The following is a 16612-nucleotide window of genomic DNA, read 5'->3' as shown; positions in this document are numbered from 1 at the left end:
CAAAGTTTACAGAAATACAGAGAATAGTCCCTGATTGTCTAGTGGTTAGGATTCGGTGTTCTCACCTCCGCGGCCCGGGTTCGATTCCCGGTCAGGGAAATCCTTTCCTTTTTACGTTCCCCATTGTTTTGATCAACTTTTTAACACCCTGTATTTATTGATTATGAATGACCGCTTACAAATTTTTTGGAAAGTGCACACACCTGTCCCTGATTGTCTAGTGGTTAGTATTCGACGCTTTCACAGCCGCGGCCGGTGTTCGAGTACCGTCAGGAAATCCTTTACTTTCTATTCCGATTTGTTTTGATCAACTTTTTAACGCCCTGTCTTTATTGATTATGAAGGACTGCTTGCAAAGTTTACAAAATTGCACCTAATACTCCCTGATTGTCTAGCGGTTAGGATTCGTCGCTTTCACCGCCGCGGCCCGGGTTCGATTCCCGGTCAGGGAAATCCTTTCCTTTCTATGTTCCCCATTGTTTTGATCAACTTTTTAATGCCCTTTCTTTATTGATTATGAAGGACTGCTTGCAAAGTTTAAAAATGCACAGAATACTCCCTGATTGTCTAGTGGTTAGGATTCGGCGCTCTCACCGTCGCGGCCCGGGTTCGATTCCCGGTCAGGGAAATCCTTTCCTTTTACGTTCCCCATTGTTTTGATCAACTTTTTAACACCCTGTATTTATTGATATGAATGACTGCTTGAAATTTTTTGGAAAATGCACACAGCTGTCCCTGATTGTCTAGTGGTTAGGATTCGACGCTTTCACAGCCGCGGCCGGTGTTCGATTCCCGGTCAGGGAAATCCTTTACTTTCTACATTCCCCATTGTTTTGATCAACTTTTTAACGCCCTGTCTTTATTGATTATGAATGACTGCTTGCAAAGTTTACAAAAGTGCACAGAGTTGTCCCTGATTGTCTAGTGGTTAGGATTCGGCGCTCACCGCCGCGGCCCGGGTTCGATTCCCGGTCAGGAAATCCTTTCCTTTTTACGTTCCCCGTTGTTTTGATCAACTTTTTAACACCCTGTATTTATTGATTATGAATGACCGCTTACAAATTTTTGGAAAGTGCACACACTATCCCTGATTGTCTAGTGGTTAGTATTCGACGCTTTCACAGCCGCGGCCGGTCTTCGATTACCGTTCAGGAAAATCCTTTACTTTCTACATTCCGATTTGTTTTGATCAACTTTTTAACGCCCTGTCTTTATTGATTATGAAGGACTGCTTGCAAAGTTTACAAAATGCACAGAATATTCCCTGATTGTCTAGTGGTTAGGATTCGTCGCTTTCACCCCTGCGGCCCGGGTTCGATTCCGGTCAGGGAAATCCTTTCCTTTTTACGTTCCCCATTGTTTTGATCAACTTTTTAAAACCCTGTATTTATTGATTATGAATGACTGCTTGAAATTTTTGGAAAATGCACACAGCTGTCCCTGATTGTCTAGTGGTTAGGATTCGGCGCTTTCACCGCCACGGCCCGGGTTCGATTCCCGGTCAGGGAATCCTTTCCTTTCTATGTTCCCATTGTTTTGATCAACTTTTTAACGCCCATTCTTTATATTATGAAGGACTGCTTGCAAAGTTTACAAAAATGTACAGAATACTCCCTGAATGTCTAGTGGTTAGGATTCGGCGCTCTCACCGCCGCGGCCAGGGTTCGATTCCCGGTCAGGGAAATCCGTTCCTTTTTACGTTCCCCATTGTTTTGATCAACTTTTTAATGCCCTGTATTTATTGATCATGAAGGATGCTTGCAAAGTTTACAGAAATGCACAGAAAAGTCCCTGATTGTCAAGTGGTTAGGATTCGGCGCTCTCACCTCTGCGGCCGGGGTTCAATTCCCGGATAGGGAAAGCCTTTCCTTTCTACGTTCCCCATTGTTTTGATCAACTTTTTAATGCCCTGTCTTTATTGATTATGAAGGACTGCTTGCAAAGTTTACAGAAATACAGAGAATACTCCCTGATTGTCTAGTGGTTAGGATTAGGCGCTCTCACCGCCGCGGCCCGTGTTCGATTCCCGGTCAGGGAAATCCTTTCCTTTCTATGTTCCCCATTGTTATGATCAACTTTTTAACACCCTGTATTTATTGATTTTGAATGACTGCTTGCAATTTTTTTTAAAAATGCACACACCTGTCTCTGATTGTATAGTGCTTAGGATTCAACGCTTTCACCGCCGCGTCCTGGGTTCGATTCCGGTCAGGGAAATCCTTTTCTTTCTACATTCCATTTGTTTTGATCAACTTTTTAACGCCCTGTCTTTATTGATTATGAAGGACTGCTTGCAAAGTTTACAAAATGCACAGAATACTCCCTGATTGTCTAGCGGTTAGGATTCGGCGCTCTCACCGCCGTGGCCCGGGTTCGATTCCCGGTCAGGGAATCCTTTCCTTTTTACGTTCCCCATTGTTTTAATCAAGTTTAACGCCCTGTATTTATTGATTATAAATGACTGCTTGCAATTTTAAAAATGGACACAGCTGTCCCTGATTGTCTAGTTGTTAGGATTCGGTGCTTTCACCGCCGCGGCCGGGTTCGATTCCCATTCAGGGAAATCCTTTCCTTTTTACGTTTCCCATTGTTTTAATCAACTTTTTAACGCCCTGTCTTTATGATTATGAAGGACTGCTAGCAAAGTTTACAAAATGCACAGAATAGTCCCTGATTGTCTAGTGGTTAGGATGCTGCGCTTTCACCGCCACGGCCCGGGTTCGAGTCCCAGTCAGGGAACTGCTTTCCTTTCTATGTTCCCCATTGTTATGATCAACTTTTTAACACCCTGTATTTATTGATTTTGAATGACTGCTTGCATTTTTTTTTTAAAATGCACACACCTGTCTCTGATTGTTTAGTGCTTATGATTCAACGCTTTCACAGCCGCGACCGGTGTTCGATTCCCGGTCAGGGAAATCCTTTACTTTTACATTCCCCATGTTTTGATCAACTTTTTAACGCCCTGTCTTTATTGATTATGAATGACTGCTTGCAAAGTTTACAAAAGTGCACAGAGTCCCTGATTGTCTAGTGGTTAGGATTCGGCGCTCACCGCCGTGTCCCGGGTTCGATTCCCGGTCAGGGAAATCCTTCCTTTTTACGTTCCCCGTTGTTTTGATCAACTTTTTAACACCCTGTATTTATTGATTATGAATGACGCTTACAAATTTTTTGGAAAGTGCACACACCTGTCCCTGATTGTCTAGTGGTTAGATTCGCGCTTTCACAGCCGCGGCCGTGTTCGAGTACCGTTCAGGAAAATCCTTTACTTTCTACATTCCATTGTTTTGATCAACTTTTTAACGCCCTGTCTTTATTGATTATGAAGGACTGCTTGCAAAGTTTACAAAATGCACAGAATAATCCCTGATTGTCTAGTGGTTAGGATTCGTCGCTTCACCGCTGCGGCCCGGGTTCGATTCCCGGTCAGGGAAATCCTTTCCTTTCTATGTTTCCCGTTGTTTTGATCAACTTTTTAACGCCCTTTCTTTATTGATTATAAAGGACTGCTTGCAAAGTTTACAAAAATGCACAGAATACTCCCTGATTGACTAGTGTTTAGGATTAGGCGCTCTCACTGCCGCGGCCCGGGTCCGATTCCCGGTCAGGGAAATCCTTTCCTTTTTACGTTCCCCATTGTTTTGATCAACTTTTTAAAACCCTGTATTTATTGATTATGAATGACTGCTTGAAATTTTTTGGAAAATGCACACAGCTGTCCCTGATTGTCTAGTGGTTAGGATTTGACGCTTTCACAGCCGCGGCCGGTGTTCGATTCCCGGTCAGGGAAATCCTTTACTTTCTACATTCCCCATTGTTTTGATCAACTTTTTAACGCCCTGTCTTTATTGATTATGAATGACTGCTTGCAAAGTTTACAAATGTGCACAGAGTTGTCCCTGATTGTCTAGTGGTTAGGATTCGGCGCTCTCACCGCCGCGGCCCGGGTTCGATTCCCGGTCAGGGAAATCCTTTCCTTTTTACGTTCCCCATTGTTTTGATCAACTTTTTAACACCCTGTATTTATTGATTATGAATGACCGCTTACAAATTTTTTGGAAAGTGCACACACCTATCCCTGATTGTCTAGTGGTTAGGATTCGACGCTTTCACAGCCGCGGCCGTGTTCGAGTACCGTCAGGAAAATCCTTTACTTTCTACATTCCGATTTGTTTTGATCAACTTTTTAACGCCCTGTCTTTATTGATTATGAAGGACTGCTTGCAAAGTTTACAGAAATGCACAGAATAGTCCCTGATTGTCTAGTGGTTAGGATTTGTCGCTTTCACTGCCGTGGCCTGTGTTCGATTCCCGGTCAGGGAAATCCTTTCCTTTCTACGTTCCCCATTGTTTTGATCAACTTTTTAACGCCCTGTCTTTATTGATTATGAATGACTGCTTGAAATTTTTTGGAAAATGCACACAGCTGTCCCTGATTGTCTAGCGGTTAGGATTTGGCGCTTTCACCGCCGCAGCCCGGGTTCGATTCTTGGTCAGAGAACTACTTTCCTTTCTATGTTCCCCATAGTATTGATCAACTTTTTAACGCCCTTTCTTTATTTATTATGAAGGACTGCTTGCAAAGTTTACAAAAATGCACAGAATACTCCCTGATGTCAAGTGGTTAGGATTCGGCGCTCTCACCGCCGCGGCCAGGGTTCGATTCCCGGTCAGGGAAATCCTTTCCTTTCTACGTTCCCCATTATTTTAATCAACTTTTTAACGCCCTGTATTTATTGATTATGAAGGACTGCTTGCAAATTTTACAAAAGTGCACAGAAAAGTCCCTGATGTGTAGTGGTTAGGATTCGGCGCTCTCACCTCTGCGGCCGGGGTTCAATTCCCGGATAGGGAAAGCCTTTGCTTTCTACATTCCCCATTGTTTTGATCAACTTTTTAATGCCCTGTCTTTATTGATTATGAAGGACTGCTTGCAAAGTTTACAGAAATACAGAGAATAGTCCCTGATTGTCTAGTGGTTAGGATTCGGCGCTCTCACCGCCACGGCCCGGGTTCGATTCCCGGTCAGGGAAATCCTTTACTCTCTATGTTCCCCATCGTTTTAATCAACTTTTTAACGCCCTGTCTTTATTGATTATGAAGGACTGCTTGCAAATTTTTTGGAAAATGCACACACCTGTCCCTGATTGTCTAGTGGTTAGGATACGGCGCTTTCACCGCCGCGGCCCGGGTTCGATTCTTTGTCAGGGAAATCCTTTTCTTTCTACATTCCCCATTGTTTTGATCAACTTTTTAACGCCCTGTCTTTATTGATTATGAAGGACTGCTTGCAAAGTTTACAAAATTGCACAGAAACTCCCTGATTGTCTAGTGGTTAGGATTCGGCGCTCTCACGGCCGTGGCCCGGGTTCGATTCCGGTCAGGGAATCCTTTCCTTTTTACGTTCCCCATTGTTTTAATCAAGTTTTAACGCCCTGTATTATTGATTATAAATGACTGCTTGCAATTTTACAAAAAAAATGACACAGCTGTCCCTGATTGTCTAGTGTTAGGATTCGGTGCTTTCACCGCCGCGGCCCGGGTTCGATTCCCATTCAGGGAAATCCTTTCCTTTTTTACGTTTCCCATTGTTTTAATCAACTTTTTAACGCCCTGTCTTTATGATTATGAAGGACTGCTAGCAAAGTTTACAAAATGCACAGAATAGTCCCTGATTTGTAGTGGTTAGGATCTGCGCTTTCACCGCCACGGCCCGGGTTCGAGTCCCAGTCAGGGAAACTGCTTTCCTTTCTATGTTCCCCATTTTGATCAACTTTTTAACACCCTGTATTTATTGATTATGAATGACTGCTTGAAATTTTTTGGAAAATGCACACTGTCCGTGATTGCCTAGTGGTTAGGATTCAACGCTTTCACGCCGCGGCCGGTGTTCGATTCCCGGTCAGGGAAATCCTTTTCTTTCTACATTCCCCATTGTTTTGATCAACTTTTAACGCCCTGTCTTTATTGATTATGAATGACTGCTTGTAAAGTTTACAAAAGTGCACAGAGTTGTCCCTGATTGTCTAGCGGTTAGGATTTGGCGCTCTCACCGCGTGTCCCGGGTTCGATTCCCGGTCAGGGAAATCCTTTCCTTTTACGTTCCCCGTTGTTTTGATCAACTTTTTAACACCCTGTATTTATTGATTATGAATGACGCTTACAAATTTTTGGAAAGTGCACACACCTGTCCCTGATTGTCTAGTGGTTAGTATTCGCGCTTTCACAGCCGCGGCCGGTGTTCGAGTACCGTTCAGGAAAATCCTTTACTTTCTACATTCCGATTGTTTTGATCAACTTTTTAACGCCCTGTCTTTATTGATTATGAAGGACTGCTTGCAAAGTTTACATAAATGCACAGAATAGTCCCTGATTGTCTAGTGGTTAGGATTCGTCGCTTTCACCGCTGCGGCCCGGTTCGATTCCCGGTCAGGGAAATCCTTTCCTTTCTATGTTTCCCGTTGTTTTGATAAACTTTTTAATGCCCTTTCTTTATTGATTATGAAGGACTGCTTGCAAAGTTTACAAAATGCACAGAATACTCCCTGATTGTCTAGTGGTTAGGATTCGGCGCTCTCACCGCGCGCCCGGGTTCGATTCCCGGTCAGGGAAATCCTTTCCTTTTTACGTTCCCCATTGTTTTGATCAACTTTTAACACCTGTCTTTATTGATTATGAATGACTGCTTGCAAAGTTTACAGAAATGCAATAGTCCCTGATTGTCTAGTGGTTAGGATTCGGCGCTCTCACCTCTGCGCCGGGGTTCGATTCCCGGATGGGGAAATCCTTTCCTTTCTACATTCCCCATTGTTTTGATCAACTTTTTAACGCCCTGTATTTATTGATTATGAAGGACTGCTTGCAAAGTTTACAGAAATGCACAGAATAGTCCCAGATTGTCTAGCGGTTAGGATTTGGCGCTTTCAGCGCAGTGGCCCGGGTTCGATTCTTTGTCAGGGAAATCCTTTTCTTTCTACATTCCCCATTGTTTTGATCAACTTTTTAACGCCCTGTCTTTATTGATTATGAATGACTGCTTGCAAATTTTTTGGAAAATGCACACACCTGTCCCTGATTGTCTAGTGGTTAGGATTCGACGCTTTCACAGCCGCTGCCGGTGTTCGATTCCCGGTCAGGAAAATCCTTTACTTTCTACATTCCGATTTGTTTTGATCAACTTTTTAACGCCCTGTCTTTATTGATTATGAAGGACTGCTAGCAAAGTTTACAAAGTGCACAGAATAGTCCTGATTTTCTAGTGGTTAGGATTCGTCGCTTTCACAGCTGCGGCCGGGTTCGATTCCCGGTCAGGGAAATCCTTTCCTTTCTATGTTCCCATTTTTGATCAATTTTTAACGCCCTTTCTTTATTGATTATGAAGGACTGCTTGCAAAGTTTACAAAATTGCACAGAATACTCCCTGATTGTCTAGTGGTTAGGATTCGGCGCTCTCACCGCTGCGCCCGGGTTCGATTCCCGGTCAGGGAAATCCTTTCCTTTTTACGTTCCCGTTGTTTTGATCAACTTTTTAACACCCTGTATTTTTGATTATGAATGACTGCTTGCAAATTTTTTGGAAAATGCACACACCTGTCCCTGATTGTCTAGTGGTTAGGATTCGACGCTTTCACAGCCGCTGCCGGTGTTCGAGTACCGTTCAGGAAATCCTTTACTTTCTACATTCCGATTGTTTTGATCAACTTTTTAACGCCCTGTCTTTATTGATTATGAAGGACTGCTTGCAAAGTTTACAAAATTGCACCAGAATACTCCCTGATTGTGTAGCGGTTAGGATTCGTCGCTTTCACTGCCGCAGCCCAGGTTCGATTCCCGGTCAGGGAAATCCTTTCCTTTCTACATTCCCCATTGTTTTGATCAACTTTTTAACGCCCTGTCTTTATTGATTATGAAGGACTGCTAGCAAAGTTTACAAAATGCACAGAATAGTCCCTGATTGTCTAGTGGTTAGGATTAGGCGCTCTCACCGCCGCGGCCCGTGTTCGATTCACGGTCAGGGAAATCCTTTCCTTTTTACGTTCCCCATTGTTTTGATCAACTTTTTAAAACCCTGTATTTATTGATTATGAATGACTGCTTGAAATTTTTTAAAATGCACACAGCTGTCCCTGATTGTCTAGTGGTTAGGATTCATGCTTTCACGCCGCGGACCGGTGTTCGATTCCCGGTCAGGGAAATCCTTTACTTTCTACATTCCCCATTGTTTTGATCAACTTTTTAACGCCCTGTCTTTATTGATTATGAATGACTGCTTGCAAAGTTTACAAAAGTGCACAGAGTTGTCCCTGATTGTCTAGCGGTTAGGATTCGTCGCTCTCACCGCCGCGGCCCGGGTTCGATTCCCGGTCAGGGAAATCCTTTCCTTTTTACGTTCCCCATTGTTTTGATCAACTTTTTAACGCCCTGTCTTTATTGATTATGAATGACGCTTACAAATTTTGGAAAGTGCACACACCTATCCCTGATTGTCTAGTGGTTAGATTCGACGCTTTCACGCCGCGGCCGGTGTTCGAGTCCCGTTCAGGAAATCCTTTACTTTCTACATTCCGATTTGTTTTGATCAACTTTTTAATGCCCTGTCTTTATTGATTATGAAGGACTGCTTGCAAAGTTTACAGAAATGCACACAGTTGTCCCTGATTGTCTAGTGGTTAGGATACGGCGCTCTCACCGCCGCGGCCTGGGTTCAATTCCCGGTCAGGGAAATCCTTTCCTTTTTAAGTTCCCCATTGTTTTGATCAACTTTTTGACACCCTGTATTTATTGATAATGAATGACTGCTTGCAAATCTTTTTAAAAATGCACACAGCTGTCACTGATTGTCTAGTGGTTATGATTCGGCGCTTTCACCGCCACGGCCCGGGTTCGATTCCCGGTCAGGGAACTCCTTTCCTTTCTATGTTCCCCATTGTTTTGATCAACTTTTTAACGCCCTTTCTTTATTATGAAGGACTGCTTGCAAAGTTACAAAAATGCACAGAATACTCCCTGAATGTCTAGTGGTTAGGATTCGGCGCTCTCACCGCCGCGGCCAGGGTTCGATTCCCGGTCAGGGAAATCCGTTCCTTTTTACGTTCCCCATTGTTTTGATCAACTTTTTAATGCCCTGTATTTATTGATTATGAAGGACTGCTTGCAAAGTTTACAGAAATGCACAGAATAGTCCCTGATTGTCTAGTGGTTAGGATTTGGCGCTCTCACCTCTGCGGCCGGGTTCAATTCCCGGATAGGGAAATCCTTTCCTTTCTACTTCCCCATTGTTTTGATCAACTTTTTAATGCCCTGTCTTTATTGATTATGAAGGACTGCTTAGCAAAGTTTACAGAATACAGAGAAAACTCCCTGATTGTCTAGTGGTTAGGATTCGCGCTCTCACCGCCGCGGCCCGTGTTCGATTCCGGTCAGGGAAATCCTTTACTTTCTACGTTCCCATTGTTTTGATCACTTTTTAACCTGTATTTATTGATTATGAATGACTGCTTGCAAATTTTTTAGAAAATGCACACACTGTCCCTGATTTTATAGTGGTTAGGATTCAACGATTTCACCGCCGCGGCCCGAGTTCGATTCCTGGTCAGGGAAATCCTTTCTTTCTACATTCCCATTTGTTTTAATCAACTTTTTAACGCCCTGTCTTTATTGATTATGAAGGACTGCTTGCAAAGTTTACAAAAATGCACAGAATACTCCCTGATTGTCTAGCGGTGAGGATTTGGCGCTCTCACCGCCGCGGCCCGGGTTCAATTCCCGGTCAGGGAAATCCTTTCCTTTCTACGTTCCCATTGTTTAATCAACTTTTTAAACGCCCTGTATTTATTGATTATGAATGACTGCTTGCAATTTTTAAAAAAAATGACACAGCTGTCCCTGATTGTCTAGTGTTAGGATTCGGTGCTTTCACCGCCGCGGCCCGGGTTCGATTCCCATTCAGGGAAATCCTTTCCTTTTACGTTCCCCATTGTTTTAATCAACTTTTTAACGCCCTGTCTTTAATGATTATGAAGGACTGCTGCAAAGTTTACAAAATGCACAGAATAGTCCCTGATTGTCTAGTGGTTAGGATACGGCGCTTTCACCGCCGCGGCCCGGGTTCGATTCCCGATCATGGAAATCCTTTCCTTTCTATGTTCCCCATTGTTATGATCAACTTTTTAACACCCTGTATTTATTGATTTTGAATGACTGCTTGCAATTTTTTAAAAAATGCACACACCTGTCTCTGATTGTCTAGTGGTTAGGATTCAACGCTTTCACAGCCGCGGCCGGTGTTCGATTCCCGGTCAGGGAAATCCTTTACTTTCTACATTCCCCATTGTTTTGATCAACTTTTTAACGCCCTGTCTTTATTGATTATGAATGACTGCTTGCAAAGTTTACAAATGTGCACAGAGTTGTCCCTGATTGTCTAGTGGTTAGGATTCGGCGCTCTCACGGCCCGGGTTCGATTCCCGGTCAGGGAAATCCTTTCCTTTTTACGTTCCCCATTGTTTTGATCAACTTTTTAACGCCCTGTATTTATTGATTATGAATGACCACTTGCAAATTTTTTGGAAAATGCACACAGCTGTCCCTGATTGTCTAGTGGTTAGTATTCGACGCTTTCACAGCCGCGGCCGGTCTTCGATTACCGTTCAGGAAAATCCTTTACTTTCTACATTCCGATTTGTTTTGATCAACTTTTTAACGCCCTGTCTTTATTGATTATGAAGGACTGCTTGCAAAGTTTACATAATTGCACAGAATATTCCCTGATTGTCTAGTGGTTAGGATTCGTCGCTTTCACCGCTGCGGCCCGGGTTCGATTCCCGGTCAGGGAAATCCTTTCCTTTCTATGTTCCCATTGTTTTGATCAACTTTTTAATGCCCTGTCTTTATTGATTATGAAGGACTGCTAGCAAAGTTTACAAAAATGCACAGAATACTCCCTGATTGGCTATTGGTTAGGATTTGGCGCTTTCACCGCCGCGTCCCGGGTTCGATTCCCGGTCAGGGAAATCCTTTCCTTTTTACGTTCCCCATTGTTTTGATCAACTTTTTAACGCCCTGTCTTTATTGATTATGAATGACTGCTTGCAAAGTTTACAGAAATGCACAGAATAGTCCCTGATTGTCTAGTGGTTAGGATTCGGCGCTCACCCTGCGGCCGGGTTCGATTCCGGTAGGGAAATCCTTTCCTTTCTACGTTCCCCATTGTTTTGATCAACTTTTTAACGCCCTGTCTTTATTGATTATGAAGGACTGCTTGCAAAGTTTACAAAATACAGAGAAAATCCCTGATTGTCTAGTGGTTAGGATTCGGCGCTCTCACCGCCGGCCCGTGTTCGATTCCGGTCAGGGAAATCCTTTACTTTCTATTCCCCATTGTTTTGATCAACTTTTTAACCCCTGTATTTATTGATTATGAATGACGCTTGCAAATTTTTAAATGCACACTGTCCTGATTGTCTAGTGGTTAGGATTCGACGCTTTCACAGCCGCGGCGGTTCGATTCCCGGTCAGGGAAATCCTTTACTTTCTACATTCCCCATTGTTTTAATCAACTTTTTAACGCCCTTTCTTTAATGATTATGAAGGACTACTAGCAAAGTTTACAAAAGTGCATAGAGTTGTCCCAGATTGTCTAGCGGTTAGGATTTGGCGCTTTCAGCGCAGTGGCCCGGGTTCGATTCTTTGTCAGGGAAATCCTTTTCTTTCTACATTCCCCATTGTTTTGATCAACTTTTTAACGCCCTTTCTTTATTGATATGAAGGACTGCTTGCAAAGTTTACAAATGCACAGAATACTCCTGATTGTCTAGTGGTTAGGATTCGGCGCTTCACCGCTGCGGCCCGGGTTCGATTCCCGGTCAGGGAAATCCTTTCCTTTTTACGTTCCCCATTGTTTTGATCAACTTTTTAACGCCCTGTTTATTGATTATGAATGACTGCTTGCAAATTTTTAAAAAAGGACACTGTCCCTGATTGTCTAGTGGTTAGGATTTGGCGCTCTCTCTGCCGCAGCCTTGTTCGATTCCCGTTCAGGGAAGTCCTTTCTTTTCTACGTTACCCATTGTTTTAATCAACTTTTTAACGCCCTGTATTTATTGATTATGAAGGACTGCTTGCAAAGTTTACAGAAATACAGAGAATACTCCCTGATTGTCTAGTGGTTAGGAATTCGCGCTTTCACGCCCGGCCCGGTGTTCGATTCCCGGTCAGGGAAATCCTTTACTTTCTACATTCCCCATTGTTTTGATCAACATTTTAACGCCCTGACTTTATTGATTATGCTTGCAAAGTTTACAGAAATACAGAGAATAGTCCCTGATTGTCTAGTGGTTAGGATTCGGCGCTCTCACCGCCACGGCCCGGGTTCGATTCCCGGTCAGGGAAATCCTTTCCTTTTACGTTCCCCATTGTTTTGATCAACTTTTTAACGCCCTGTCTTTATTGATTATGAATGACTGCTTGCAAAGTTTACAAAATGCACAGAGTCCCTGATTGTCTAGTGGTTAGGATTCGGCGCTCTCACCGCCGGCCGGGTTCGATTCCCGGTCAGGGAAATCCTTCCTTTCTACGTTCCCCATTGTTTGATCAACTTTTTAACGCCCTTCTTTATTGATTATGAATGACTGCTTGCAAAGTTTACAAAATGCACAGTTGTCCCTGATTGTGTAGTGGTTAGGATTCGGCGCTTTCACCGCGGGGGTTCGATTCCCGGTCAGGGAAATCCTTTCCTTTTACATTCCCCATTGTTTTGATCACTTTTAACGCCCTGTCTTTATTGATTATGAAGGACTGCTAGCAAAGTTTACAAAATGCAGAATGTCCCTGATTGTCTAGTGGTTAGGATTCGGCGCTTTCACGCCGCGGCCGGTTCGATTCCCGGTCAGGGAAATCCTTTCCTTTTTACGTTCCCATTGTTTTGATCAACTTTTTGACACCCTGTATTTATTGATAATGAATGACTGCTTGCAAATCTTTTTAAAAATGCACACAGCTGTCACTGATTGTCTAGTGGTTATGATACGGCGATTTCACTGCCGCGGCCTGGGTTCGATTCCCGGTCATGGAAATCCTTTCCTTTCTACGTTCCCCATTGTTTTGATCAACTTTTTAACGCCCTGTATTTATTGATTATGAATGACTGCTTGCAAAGTTTACAAAAATGCACAGAATACTCCCTGATGTCTAGTGGTTAGGATTCGGCGCTCTCACCGCCGCGGCCGGGTTCGATTCCCGGTCAGGGAAATCCTTTCCTTTTTACGTTCCCCATTGTTTTGATCAACTTTTTAACGCCCTTTCTTTATTGATTATGAAGGACTGCTTGCAAAGTTTACAGAAATGCACAGAATAATCCCTGATTGTCTAGTGGTTAGGATTCGGCGCTCCCGCGGCCGGGTGTTCGATTCCCGGTCAGGGAAACCCTTTACTTTCTACATTCCCCATTGTTTTGATCAACATTTTAACGCCCTGTCTTTATTGATTATGAATGACTGCTGCAAAGTTTACAGAAATACACAGAAACTCCCTGATTGTCTAGTGGTTAGGATTCGGCTTCACCGCCGCGGCCGTGTTCGATTCCCGGTCAGGGAAAATCCTTTACTTTCTACGTTCCCCATTGTTTTGATCAACTTTTTAACACCCTGTATTTATTGATTATGAATGACTGCTTGCAAATTTTTAAAAATGCACACATGTCCCTGATTTATAGTGGTTAGGATTCGCTTTCACCGCCGCGGCCCGGTTCGATTCCGGTCAGGGAAATCCTTTCTTTCTACATTCCCCATTGTTTTGATCAACTTTTTAACACCCTGTATTTATTGATTATGAATGACTGCTTACAAATTTTTTGAAAGTGCACACAGCTGTCCCTGATTGTCTAGTGGTTAGTATTCGACGCTTTCAGCCGCGGCCGGTGTTCGATTACGTCAGGAAATCCTTTACTTTCTACATTCCGATTGTTTTGATCAACTTTTAACGCCCTGTCTTTATTGATTATGAAGGACTGCTTGCAAAGTTTACAAAATTGCACAGAATACTCCCTGATTGTCTAGTGGTTAGGATTCGGCGCTTCACGCCGGGCCCGGGTTCGATTCCCGGTCAGGGAAATCCTTTCCTTTTACGTTCCCCATTGTTTTGATCAACTTTTAACGCCCTGTATTATTGATTATGAAGGACTGCTTGCAAGTTTAAAAATGCACAGCTGTCCCTGATTGTCTAGTGGTTAGGATTCGGTGCTTTCACCGCCGCGGCCGGGGTTCGATTCCCGGTCAGGGAAATCTTTCCTTTTTACTTTCCCCATTGTTTTAATCAACTTTTTAACGCCCTCTTTATGATTATGAATGACTGCTTGCAAAGTTTACAAAATGCAAAGAATAGTCCCTGATTGTCTAGTGGTTAGGATTCTGCGCTTTCACGCCACGGCCCGGGTTCGATTCCCGGTCAGGGAAATCCTTTCCTTCTATTTCCCCATTGTTTGATCAACTTTTTAACACCCTGTCTTTATTGATTATGAATGACTGCTTGCAAAGTTTTTTAAAAATGCACACACCTGTCCCTGATTGTCTAGTGGTTAGGATTCAACGCTTTCACAGCCGCTGCCGGTGTTCGATTCCCGGTCAGGGAAAACCTTTCCTTTTTACGTTCCCCATCGTTTTGATCAACTTTTTAACGCCCTGTCTTTATTGATTATGAATGACTGCTTGCAAAGTTTACAAAATGCACAGAGTTGTCCCTGATTGTCTAGCGGTTAGGATTCGGCGCTCTCACCGCCGCGCCGGGTTCGATTCCGGTCAGGGAATCCTTTCCTTTTACATTCCCCATTGTTTTGATCAACTTTTTAACACCCTGTTTATTGATTATGAATGACCGCTTACAAAGTTTGGAAAGTGCACACACCTGTCCCTGATTGTCTAGTGGTTAGTATTCGACGCTTTCACGCCGCGGCCGGGTTCGATTACCGTCAGGAAAATCCTTTACTTTCTACATTCCGATTTGTTTTGATCAACTTTTTAACCTGTCTTTATTGATTATGAAGGACTGCTTGCAAAGTTTACAAATTGCACAGAATACTCCCTGATTGTCTAGTGGTTAGGATTTGTCGCTTTCACCGTTGCGGCCCGGGTTCGATTCACGGTCAGGGAAATCCTTTCCTTTCTATGTTTAACCATTGTTTTGATCAACTTTTTAACGCCCTTTCTTTATTGATTATAAAGGACTGCTTGCAAAGTTTACAAAAATGCACAGAATACTCCTGATTGTCTAGTGGTTAGGATTCGGCGCTCTCACCGCCGCGGCCCGGGTTCGATTCCCGGTCAGGGAAATCCTTTCCTTTTTACGTTCCCCATTGTTTTGATCAACTTTTTAACGCCCTGTCTTTATTGATTATGAATGACTGCTTGCAAAGTTTACAAAATGCAAAGAATAGTCCCTGATTGTCTAGTGGTTAGGAATTGGCGCTTTCACCGCCGCGGCCCGGGTTCGATTCCCGGTCAGGGAAATCCTTTCCTTTTTACGTTCCCCATTGTTTTGATCAACTTTTTAACGCCCTGTCTTTATTGATTATGAAGGACTGCTAGCAAAGTTTACAAAATGCACAGAATAGTCCCTGATTGTCTAGTGGTTAGGATTTGGCGCTTTCACCGCCGCGTCCCGGGTTCGATTCCCGGTAAGGGAACTCCTTACCTTTCTATGTTCCCCATTGTTTTGATCAACTTTTTAACGCCCTTTCTTTATTTATTATGAAGGACTGCTTGCAAAGTTTACAGAAATGCACAGAATAATCCCTGATTGTCTAGTGGTTAGGATTCGGCGCTCTCACCGCCGCGGCCGGGTGTTCGATTCCCGGTCAGGGAAATCCTTTACTTTCTACATTCCCCATTGTTTTGATCAACATTTTAACGCCCTGTCTTTATTGATTATGAATGACTGCTTGCAAAGTTTACAAAAGCGCACAGACTTGTCCCTGATTGTCTAGAGGTTAGGATTCGGCGCTTTCACCGCCGTGGCCCGCGTTCGATTCCCGGTCAGGGAAATCCTTTCCTTTCTACGTTCCCCATTGTTTTGATCAACTTTTTAACGCCCTTTCTTTATTGATTATGAATGACTGCTTGCAAAGTTTACAAAAGTGCACAGAGTTGTCCCTGATTGTCTAGCGGTTAGGATTCGTCGATTTCACCGCTGTGGCCGGGGTTCGATTCCCGTTGGGGGAAATCCTTTCCTTTTTACATTCCCCATTGTTTTGATCAACTTTTTAACGCCCTGTCTTTATTGATTATGAAGGACTGCTAGCAAAGTTTACAAAATGCACAGAATAGTCCCTGATTGTCTAGTGGTTAGGATTCGGTGCTTTCACCACGCGGCCTGGGTTGATTCCCGGTCAGGAAATCCTTTCCTTTTTACGTTCCCCATTGTTTTGATCAACTTTTTAACGCCCTGTATTTATTGATTTTGAATGACTGCTAGCAAATTTTTTTTAAAAATGCACACAGCTGTCCCTGATTGTCTAGTGGTTAGGATACGGCGCTTTCACCGCCGCGGCCCGGGTTCGATTCCCGATCATGGAAATCCTTTCCTTTCTATGTTCCCCATTGTTATGATCAACTTTTTA

At 43.4% G+C, this 16612-nt stretch overlaps 16 non-coding genes across 16 annotated transcripts; all 16 read left to right on the top strand.

Annotated features, from left to right (window-relative positions):
* The first annotated feature begins 27 nt into the window (after positions 1-27).
* trnae-cuc (transfer RNA glutamic acid (anticodon CUC)) lies at positions 28-99 on the top strand. Its single transcript has one exon. It is a non-coding gene; the product is annotated as a tRNA-Glu (tRNA).
* A 281-nt stretch (positions 100-380) lies between these two features.
* trnae-uuc (transfer RNA glutamic acid (anticodon UUC)) lies at positions 381-452 on the top strand. Its single transcript has one exon. It is a non-coding gene; the product is annotated as a tRNA-Glu (tRNA).
* A 104-nt stretch (positions 453-556) lies between these two features.
* trnae-cuc (transfer RNA glutamic acid (anticodon CUC)) lies at positions 557-628 on the top strand. The gene has a single exon. It is a non-coding gene; the product is annotated as a tRNA-Glu (tRNA).
* An 809-nt stretch (positions 629-1437) lies between these two features.
* Positions 1438-1509, top strand: trnae-uuc (transfer RNA glutamic acid (anticodon UUC)). Its single transcript has one exon. It is a non-coding gene; the product is annotated as a tRNA-Glu (tRNA).
* An 811-nt stretch (positions 1510-2320) lies between these two features.
* On the top strand, positions 2321-2392 carry trnae-cuc (transfer RNA glutamic acid (anticodon CUC)). The gene has a single exon. It is a non-coding gene; the product is annotated as a tRNA-Glu (tRNA).
* Positions 2393-3899: 1507 nt separating this feature from the next.
* trnae-cuc (transfer RNA glutamic acid (anticodon CUC)) lies at positions 3900-3971 on the top strand. Its single transcript has one exon. It is a non-coding gene; the product is annotated as a tRNA-Glu (tRNA).
* Positions 3972-4964: 993 nt separating this feature from the next.
* On the top strand, positions 4965-5036 carry trnae-cuc (transfer RNA glutamic acid (anticodon CUC)). The gene has a single exon. It is a non-coding gene; the product is annotated as a tRNA-Glu (tRNA).
* A 2384-nt stretch (positions 5037-7420) lies between these two features.
* Positions 7421-7491, top strand: trnae-cuc (transfer RNA glutamic acid (anticodon CUC)). Its single transcript has one exon. It is a non-coding gene; the product is annotated as a tRNA-Glu (tRNA).
* A 459-nt stretch (positions 7492-7950) lies between these two features.
* On the top strand, positions 7951-8022 carry trnae-cuc (transfer RNA glutamic acid (anticodon CUC)). The gene has a single exon. It is a non-coding gene; the product is annotated as a tRNA-Glu (tRNA).
* Positions 8023-8303: 281 nt separating this feature from the next.
* Positions 8304-8375, top strand: trnae-cuc (transfer RNA glutamic acid (anticodon CUC)). The gene has a single exon. It is a non-coding gene; the product is annotated as a tRNA-Glu (tRNA).
* Positions 8376-8654: 279 nt separating this feature from the next.
* trnae-cuc (transfer RNA glutamic acid (anticodon CUC)) lies at positions 8655-8726 on the top strand. Its single transcript has one exon. It is a non-coding gene; the product is annotated as a tRNA-Glu (tRNA).
* Positions 8727-9708: 982 nt separating this feature from the next.
* trnae-cuc (transfer RNA glutamic acid (anticodon CUC)) lies at positions 9709-9780 on the top strand. The gene has a single exon. It is a non-coding gene; the product is annotated as a tRNA-Glu (tRNA).
* Positions 9781-12321: 2541 nt separating this feature from the next.
* On the top strand, positions 12322-12393 carry trnae-cuc (transfer RNA glutamic acid (anticodon CUC)). The gene has a single exon. It is a non-coding gene; the product is annotated as a tRNA-Glu (tRNA).
* A 1816-nt stretch (positions 12394-14209) lies between these two features.
* trnae-uuc (transfer RNA glutamic acid (anticodon UUC)) lies at positions 14210-14281 on the top strand. The gene has a single exon. It is a non-coding gene; the product is annotated as a tRNA-Glu (tRNA).
* Positions 14282-15253: 972 nt separating this feature from the next.
* On the top strand, positions 15254-15325 carry trnae-cuc (transfer RNA glutamic acid (anticodon CUC)). The gene has a single exon. It is a non-coding gene; the product is annotated as a tRNA-Glu (tRNA).
* Positions 15326-15430: 105 nt separating this feature from the next.
* Positions 15431-15502, top strand: trnae-uuc (transfer RNA glutamic acid (anticodon UUC)). Its single transcript has one exon. It is a non-coding gene; the product is annotated as a tRNA-Glu (tRNA).
* Positions 15503-16612: the final 1110 nt, after the last annotated feature.

The sequence above is a fragment of the Poeciliopsis prolifica genome, unplaced genomic scaffold (genome assembly GCF_027474105.1).
Source record: "Poeciliopsis prolifica strain line A6 unplaced genomic scaffold, Auburn_PproV2 SCAFFOLD254, whole genome shotgun sequence".
Lineage (NCBI taxonomy): Eukaryota > Metazoa > Chordata > Actinopteri > Cyprinodontiformes > Poeciliidae > Poeciliopsis > Poeciliopsis prolifica.
The sequence above is the reverse complement of the archived record's forward strand: the minus strand, read 5'-3'. Positions and strand labels throughout refer to the sequence as shown.